This window comes from Lupinus angustifolius, chromosome LG05 (genome assembly GCF_001865875.1).
Source record: "Lupinus angustifolius cultivar Tanjil chromosome LG05, LupAngTanjil_v1.0, whole genome shotgun sequence".
NCBI classification, from domain to species: domain Eukaryota; kingdom Viridiplantae; phylum Streptophyta; class Magnoliopsida; order Fabales; family Fabaceae; genus Lupinus; species Lupinus angustifolius.
Genome location: NC_032013.1, coordinates 13,148,291 through 13,158,540, shown reverse-complemented (window position 1 = coordinate 13,158,540; position 10,250 = coordinate 13,148,291). Strand labels below are relative to the sequence as shown.

General features: G+C 31.4%; 1 long non-coding RNA gene across 1 annotated transcript; it reads left to right on the top strand.

Moving 5' to 3' along the window:
- Nucleotides 6,463–8,010, top strand: LOC109347182. Its single transcript, XR_002107574.1, has 2 exons — nucleotides 6,463–6,712; nucleotides 7,644–8,010. It is a non-coding gene; the product is annotated as an uncharacterized LOC109347182 (long non-coding RNA).

The window sequence follows — 10,250 nt, the reverse complement described above, 5'->3', positions numbered from 1 at the left end:
AAAGTTAGACTCTAGAGAAGGATTAGAAATAGGATTATGGAGATGATGGAGAAAGGTGGGATGGGAAATACATTATTTGAGCCATATATCTATTCTTTCATAACCACTAGTCAAGCCATGTTACAAGCTCTAGAAGTCCTTGTTGAGAGTCGAACGTCTGAGGTACACACCAGGGTACAAAATAAACTGACTCCAAATAAGTTGGTGCATATCTTTTTCAAAACATTTACATATCATGATCCTCGCATAAATAAAAAGTTAATAATAATAAAAAATAAAAAATTGTTTCAAGAGCTCGTTAAGTCGAAAACCCAAAAGGGCGACTTAAGCAATAAATTAGGGACACTAAAAGAAAAGAAGGTACCTCTCAAAGCATGATATGTCAAATGCTCGAAAGTCTAAACGTTGCATGAAACTGGGGCAGAATTTTGGTTGGTTCGAGAAGATCTACCAAGTAGCTTGACCTTCTTGGAAGAAATCAACATCAAAGTTGGAAATTGGGGCAAATTGGGAATGGCAAATCCGGAAACTGGGGCGGATTTTTTTTTTTTTTTTTTTTGAAAAAACTTTCCCCAAGCTGGGGGAATTTCAGAATTAGTGGTAGAGTTTGGGTTAAGGCCTTGGCTTAAGACAAGCTTGTATGACTTTCATTTTCGGAAAGCTAAAGGAAAACAAATAAATTTCGTTTTTTATATATACCTCTATGTCTTTTAGTATGCAATCATTTTCTAATAACCAAAAAATATATATACTTTACAAAGAGATTGATCAAAGTTGTTTAGTCCACTCTGATGCATTTTACCCGAAAGGGCGTAAAAGGAGACACAAACGCGAACCTTGACAAAAGCAAAACTCAAATCTCTTACCAAATTTCAGCATGTATAATGTTAAGGGGTGTTGCGGAGGCATCACAGGGCCTTCCAATAAACATAAACAAGCACACATAACCATATCATCCAAAGCATAATCATATCTATACACAAACACCGACATAAGCCTCATACTTCATAAACCAACCATCACATATAATCATTTTATAGAAAACATTAATGTTGTGCATCCAAATTGTGCGATTTCGACATCTTAGTTGCTTAGACAGTCACCCTAGGACCACCTACTGAGTTATCTAGCATCAGAAAAAAAAAACAATTGTTTTGACAACACGGGTGCCTCAGCAAATCCCTGAATCGTTTTCACAACATGAGTGCCTCAGCAAAACCCTGAATTGTTTGGCAGCACAGGTGCCTCAGCAAATCCCTGAATTGTTTGACGGCATGGGTGCCTCAGAAAATCCCTGAATCGTTTTGGCAACACAGGTGCCACAACAAATCCCTGAATCTTTTTGGCAGCATGGGTGCCCCAGCAAATCCCTAAATCGTTTTGGCAATACGGGCACCTCAGCAAATCCCTGAATCGTTTTGGCAGCATGGATGCCTCAACAAATCCCTGAATCGTTTTGGCAGCATGGGTGCCTCAACAAATCCCTAAATCCTTTTGGCAACACGGGTGCCTCAGCAAATCCCTGAATCCTTTTGGCAGCACGGGTGCCTCAGCAAATCCCTGAATCGTTTTGACAACACGGGTGCCTCAGCAAATCCCTGAATTATTTTGGAAACATGGGTGCCTCAGAAAATCCCTAAATCGTTTTGGCAGCACATGTGCCTCAGCAAATCCCTGAATCGTTTTGGCACCACGGGTGCCTCAGCAAATCCCTAAATTGTTTTGGCAGCATGGGCGTCTCAACAAATTCCTGAATCATGGTAAGCATGGGAATTTCCTAGACAAATCCCTTAGTCCACCAACAGAGCATTGATCTGCTTCATCAAATATCCTCAAGGACTTTTTCAGAGCCCTAACAAAATAGCGTTCATTTCTTTACTTGTTACTCACCATGATACCTCTCAAACTTCAGTTGGCTTGATATCAGGTAAGCAACAAGTAAAGAGGGGAAGTTGTGAACACCTATTGTTTGTCCGACCCAAAAAAAGCCCAAAGCTTTTAAATAAATCAAATTAAAAAAGGGTAATTAAAATAAATAGATTAAGGTTCCTATATCTAATTGATTAGGTTAACCAAAAAAATTCAGAGATAATTAAATTGATCCAATTAAGGTTCCTACATCTATATAATTAGGTTAACCAAAGTTTAAAGATAAGATAACTTAATTTCCAAAAAATTAGTTTGTAAAAAAATAAACTAAAATAGACCTTAAAGAAACCTATAATCATTTTTCTAAAAATGGAAAAAAATAATCTTGTATTATTATTTTATTTTATTTTTTTGAATTTTATTATAAAATAAACAAAAGTTAATTTGAAAGATTTTTTTGTTTTTTATTAATTTTCAGTATTAAATTAGAATTTATAAAATAGATAAATAATATAAGTGACATATTATAAATATCCCTTTTAAATTCCAAATAAACAATGAAATAATTTTTTTATTTTATTTTTCGAAAACATAATTTTAAAATAGTTTAGACATATTCAAAAATATTTTATTTTGAATTAATTCGGATATATAAAAATAATAAATGCATAAACCATTTTAAAAAATGCATTTTTATTAAATGAAAAGGTATAAATAATGAAATAAAAAAATAGTAGAACACCAAGTCAAATCTGACTTGGTGTGTGCCTATTAATAGGCGATTATGGGTTAGTGGATATTATTTTGTTGGCAATTAGTTAGGATAGGTTAGGTTAAAAAAATTATTATAAATAGGTATTAGTGTTTAGGTTCTTCATTAGGCTGCCAAAAAAACATAGAGAACATTGAAAAGCACCCATATACGTTACTGTGAGATGGAGAGAGTTTGCTGAAGGATTGAGCAGGTACGAACGTGCCTATTTTTCACACCGTGCAACTGCCCCTACGCCTGATTCAGACCGTCCAATCCGTGTACTTGTTTTCATCTCACATTGACCAAACCACTGGTCAATCACACGTTGAAATGAGTCTGGATTACGCTGCGTCGCGCCACACCATGTCACTATACCCGCTGGAACACGGGTTCCACTGCAGCCAGGTGCACAGAGTCTTCTGTTCAACCCTATTTCAGCCCAATCAAGACAAGCCACGCCTGCGAGTGCAATCCACGTCCCTGCACTCGCCCACACTCAATCCACGCCATTGATTAAAGCGTGGATCCCCTGCGCACGGGATCATTCTTGGTATCCTGCACCCGCCTACTTTAGCGAACCACGTCCCGACACGTGTCCAGTGACGTCCATTAGAAGCGCTCACCCAATGGCGTTCTGCCACGTGTCCTGCCATATTCCCAAATAGCCACACAGGAACCTCAGCCCTAGTAGTACAATTTCTATGTCGAAGTGGAATCAGGATCACTTTTTATTTCTTTTGGTCTGCCTTTTATTATTTTAGCAATACAATACATGTTTAATATATAAAAGTCAATTTATTTATTTTTGTAAATAATTCATAAATAATTTCATTAATTATGTTTTACAGTAATTAACATTAACAATAACTCATTAAAAATATAATAATTTATGGAATAAGTAATTAACAATAAATAATAAAATTCCTTTAATGTACATAATAATCAACCAATATTTTTTTTAACAATTAACTAATCTTTTATTTTCCGTAAATAATTAAAATTTGCCTTTAATAAAAATAATTAGAGTATTTTCATTATAAAAATAATTATTAATAAAATTACATGAAAATCTTTTCAAAAATAAAATAATTTTGAAAATTAATCAAAGATGGAGAGAAGGTCACCCTAGAGGCCTCTTTCTTCTCAAATCATATTCGAAAGGTCGCGCTACGCCGCTTCTTTTCAATCGATTAAATCTTAAAATCGATTAAATTCAATTTTTCTTAATTAAATACAAAGTTAACCAAATATAAAAAAATTCACCCATAAATAAACATGCTAAATAAACATTTGATAAAAAAAACATATTTTCTTTAATTAAAATACACTCAACCAACAAACATTTTTCTACTAAAGAACTATGTAAGCCTTGATTTCCTTAATAGGGATACGTAGGACCATGATCAATCTTGTCAGGCTTAACTAAAAAAAATAGTTTTGATCATTTAAATTACTTAATTAACCAAATAATTTAATAATAAAAAGTAATAATAATAAAGTCATATATTTTAGTAAATGGTACTGCTTAAGGCGGGCGGATAGGATACTAATACCTTCCCTATTTTGTAACCGACTCCCGAACCTGGATATCAAAAAATCCAAAAGCCCAAGGTAATTCGGCTTAAAAGATTTTTCTACATTTTTAACTATAAAATGTAGTGGTGACTCTAAATAAGTCGTGCAGCCGAAAATCAGGGCTCGACATCGTTATAAACTAGCTATTGTAAAACTAGCCGTTATAAAACTAGCCGTTATTACAAAAGTTCCATAAAACTCGTAACACTCTCACATATTTCCCACCTTTCTTCTCTACAACCTTCATATTCATCTCCATCTCCATCTCTATGAGTCCTACTAACCCTTTCAACATGGAAAATAACATCGAGTGGCAATTGATGAAATTCATGAATAATGACTTTGAGGAGCAACTCATGATGCTTGTTTGTGACATCGAAAAGGAGGAACAAGTAGGAAGCTCTACCGGGCATAGAAGGAAACAAAGGGTCCTAGAACGGAAAAGTGAAGAAGGCTATACCAAATTGTTCAAGATTATTACTCTATAAATCTAGTATACATCGATGAGCAATTCTTTCGAAGGTTTCGAATGCGTAAACATGTGTTCATGCGTACTGTAGAAGCTCTTTTTTAGGGTGACGAGTATTTTCGAATTAGGACTGACGCAACTGGGCAACACATATTTTCACAATTGCAAAAGTGTACTAGTGCTATTCGAATGTTAGCATATGGATCAAGTGCTGATAGTAATAACGACTATGTGAGAATGGCAGAGAGCCTATCATTGGAATGTTTTGACAAGTTTATATATGGCGTGATGAAGGTCTTTGTAAATACATACTTAAGAAAGCCCAGTAATGATGACATTGAGTGTTTACTACGAATGGGGGATACATGTGGATTTCCAGGAATGTTGGGTAGTATCGACTGCATGCATTGGGAGTGGAAGAATTGTCTTGTAGCTTTGAAAGGGCAGTTCTATCGCAGAGACCATGGTGTACCAATAGTGATGCTTGAAGTAGTGGCTTCTCAAGACTTATGGATTTGACAAGCATTTTTCGGGGTTGTTGGCTTAAATAATGATATTAATGTTCTAAACTAGTCCAACGTCTTTAACGATGTTCTGTAAGGGCGACCTCCGTAGGTGCATTATGTCATCAATCAACATGAATATAATTTAGGGTATTACCCTGCATATGGCATTTATCCGGAGTGGACTACTTTCGTTAAAAGCATCCCACTAGCACAAAGAATCAAGAGATAATTATTTGTCAAAAAACTAGAAAGCGCTAGGAAGGATATTGAACGAACATTGGGAGTGCTTCAAGCTCGATTTGCAATCATACATTGTCCAGCTCGAGCGTGGCATTACGATCAATTGGGACATATAATGTATGTGTGCATTATATTGCATAACATGATTGTTGAAGATGAACGAGACATATATAATGGTAATTTTGACTATTCTAATGATCATGTGGAAAATGTAACGATGAGGATATCAAATTATCTTCATCCTAATTTTCAAGAGTACCTATGTAATAGATTTCAACTTCGTGACATGTTTTTCCATCATCATCTTCATTCAAGCAGATTTGATTGAGCATATTTGGGAAAACTTTAGCCACGAGGTTGACCAACTTTGAACCAATGATTTAATTATATTTTGTTCCAATTTATATTTATGTATTTTTGTAATCTACAGTTTAAAATTTTATTATTTTCTAATGTATTTGGTGTTATTTTTAATCAATTTCGTGTTATTTTAATAAATATAATTATGTTTATTAATTTTTAATTTAATTATGTATTTGATATATTTTAATATGAAATATAAATGTGGGTTAGGTTTGTGGGGTCGATTTAAAAATGAAAATAAAGTTGTATCATTTGAGGTGATTTTGGTTTGAGTTGCTTGACTTATTGGAATGATATACAAATATAAAATAATCAGCGGGACTCATTCAGGAATGAAAAAGATATTGCACCATTGTGGATGTTCTTAGAGTTAAATTAAAAAATTATTTGATAGAGAAAGAATAGTTTACTATAATGATCATATTGAGAATCTCAGAAGTATTGTGGATAGGATGTAACTTCCCATATTGGGGTAAAAAATTAAAATATATCTCTAAATAAGTATGATAACTCATTAATTAATAGCCATTAGCATGCTAAAGCACTTTGATATTTTCAAATTCTTTATTAAAAAATAAGATACATTGTAAGAAGAATCCTTAAGTTTAGCAACAAATATTTGACATTTATGACTCTCATGAGGAATTACACAACTATAAATAATTGAGATCATTGGAAGACAAAATGGAAGGGAAGGAAGGAGGAAAAAGAAACCACCAACAAAGCTAAAGAGGACAAAGAAAATGGGAAACAAAAATGTAGCATTGTTGGTGGTATGCCTTATAATCCTTGCAATTCTTAAACCTTCCACAGCAACTCTAAAAGATGAGTGGGATTCATGCTACAATAAATGTGCGGAAGGTTGCACAACCAATTGGATTTACTATTCATGCATTGGTGTATGCAAAACCAAGTGTGTGCCTAACCTCAGTCTATGTAAGTTCATTTTACTTCCATGTCATTTACATATGTCTTTGTTATATATATTATAAATTGATGATGAATCAATCTACACCAAGTTCAATCATATTAACTTTATATGTTAATAAATTTTATATAAAATAAATTTAATCAAACCAATCATTAATTGAAATTTCATATCTTATAGATCCCATATATCAAATTTCACAAAAAGTTATATATATATATATATTTATTTATTTGCAATATATGAAACTTTAAGCTATTTGATTAAACTTACTTATTGATGTTCAAATATTCTTAAATTTGAGAAAAAGTATTTAGATGACCTACATTTCTTAATCAATGGATAATTTGTGGCAATTTATTTCACATAAAAAGTTGTTGACAATGTAAGAGTTATTATAATTTAAGTGAGAAAAATAATATAAAACCTATTCTTTTTATAATCACTTGAATTCTTAAGAAGTTTCTTGGAAACTTCATTCTTATAAAAGAATAAAGACAATTTTTCAATAAACAAATTCTTTATAATTTTGTACCTACTCTACAAAAAATAAATTATCAACTAAATTTTAAAGATTTTGTTAATTGGATAACATGGTTCATGGAAATATTAATATATAATAATCCGTTGAAGATTTGTTCTATCGGATAAATTCATCCTTGAAAATTTATACTTCATTCAATTTGGTCAAAATTTAATGTAATATTTATCTACTAATATTATAAGAGTTTTATACTTAGTCAATACATCATTTACCATTTATTTATATTACTTTTTTGAATAATCAATAATAATTAAAAATGAATAATTGATAATGTAGTGACAATATCTAAAACTCAAAGTCTAGAACTCATATTATTTATTGATTGAAACCGAAATACATTTATTATGAATTATGCTACGTTGTTTCTAAATTTGTAACTTTGAAATGTGATGCAGGTCATACTCCGTATTCACTAACTAGTACTCATGGACACGGTTATAGTTTTGATTCTCGCAGACACGGTCATGGCCTACCCCCAATCTCTTCTCCCTCTCCAATTTCCACTCCAATTCAAAGAATTAATAATAAATAATTTTCTAAATTGGAGTGGAATGATTACAATTGGTGATTCATTAGATTGAAGGAAAAACATGATTGGCATTTAGAGGATGCACCTTAACCCATGCTTGTGATTAGATATGAAGCAGAACAAAAAGGTTGTCTAATGTACAAGGACTAACATTGTAACAATAATCCTTCTTCCTTCCCCCCATTTCATTGTTTACCAAAACAATAATACAATTAAAAAATTTATTGTTCATGGTATTCTCTTCTCTTATTCAGTAGTTATAAATATCATATTTCTGATTGAACCAGTTCACATATCAGCATACTATGACAATTATGTTTGACATGCAAAAAAAAGTACCGTGAAAAAAAAATAGTTTTCGCGTGAAAAAAAAATAGTTTGCGCATGAAAATAAAATATATTTCTCAAAATGACAAATTAAGGATTGAAACTTGCATATGACAATTATTTCTCACAAAACAAATTATGGATTCCAACTTTCATATGACAATTATCTCTCAAATTTTCATTTTTTATTGAAACTTGCATATGACAATTATTTCTCACAAAACAAATTATAGATTCCAACTTTCATATGACAATTATCTCTCAAATTTTCATTTTTTAACTTGGCCAGTCGTAGAACAAGTAATATGATAAAGATAATATTATTTATATTTATAAATTTATTATATTTGTTATAATTATATAAATTAACTTAATCTAATTTAATTAGTGAATCACCGGGCCATTATACTATTATAGCAGTATTATGACTGATATAATAATTGTGAGGATATTAATAATACTATTACATTATCTTCTTTTTTTCTATATATGCAACTACTCTTACCTTTATTTATTTCAATTAATTGTTTTTCAAGGTTAAGTTTAAGGTCAAATTTATTAAGGTTTTTCTTATATATCCCAATTAATAAATTTTTAATGAATATAAAATTAAGTTTTCATTGAGATTGATATATTTATGATTCTAATTAGTGAAATACTCCTTCCAGGTCTTCTTCAAAAACCATTTTTGGTAGTTTTAAGTGATTGTAGAATTATTATTAAATTTGTCAATAATTATATATAGTCTATCAATGTTGTAATTCATTAATAAAAAAAAATACTTTTCGCTCAAGTTGTTGTTGGAGGAATAATAGTATTTTGGTAACAAATTAATTTATTTTACATAGAACATTGAGAATGGTCCTAGGACCAAAACAGAAAATTCAAAAGGATCTTATTAAAAGAAATATTAAGATTTCCATTTAAAAATTGATTGTAATGTCTATGCAATGTTATAGTAAGATTTTATAAACAGTGGATACATCTTCTATCACTCATATGTTTTACTTATATTTAAGATTAATGATCATTAAATATGAAAAAATTATGATACACTCACAAGGTAATAAATTGTTATATTATTGGTGCATATATCTTTAATCTTAAATTTTTACTTTTTTGTAGTTAAGAATATGTCATTTAATATACATGATAAAAACTCATTTATTAACTCAGCTTTCATAAGGGTCAATATAATTTGGATTTATTGGCTTTGGAATATTGATACTAATCAAATGAAGAAAATTAACTCAAGATCATTTGCCAAAGTATGAACTAGAATCTGCCCATGACCAAGCCAAGTTGGCCCATCATAATTGAGAATACAAAGCCAATGACTGAGCAAGTTGGCCCTTCATGACCGAGAACACAACGCCAATTTAAAATTGTATGGACAAAGATACAGAATCCAATGCTAGGAATGTATCTGGTAATTAGATGAGAGGAGGATCTTTTGGAAGTTCATAAAATCCCAAAAAAGTAACAACTTTAGCAGAGGAGGTTACAATGGTTATGGTAGAGGCTCGTGGAGCAAATCAACAAGTTCAACAAAATCATTTCAAAAGGAATGGACACATTGTGCAAACGTGCTACAAATTGCATGGCTTTCCTACAAATTTTCAATCCAGAAAGAATGAACAAATCAACTCCATACAATCAATCAACACTAATGAACAAGACATTCATAATAAGCCTCAAAGAAAGCACCAACAAGAAGACAACACTTTTAGCTTAACTAAACAACAATACCAAGGTCTTGTAATCATGTTACAACAAACTCACAATCCTCCAAGAATTGATGAAAATCCAACTAGAGTTGAGTATTCTAATATACTATCAGTTGCATATGATGAACAACCAGGAGGTAATTCCGAACTCAAATTAAAATTTATCTTATGGATATTGGATAGTGGAGCAATCAACCATATTAATTTCCATTTTATTAAACTTTGACACATATAATAGAATTAAACCCATTAGAGTCAAACTACCTAATGGAAATGAGGTAATTCACAAATTTCAGGGACTATCTCCCTTCTCTCCAACCTCACCATACACAATATTCTTTATTTATCTACTTTTTCTTATAACTTGCTTTCAATATCCAAACTTACCTGTAATAATTTATCCTTTGATAATTCTTGCT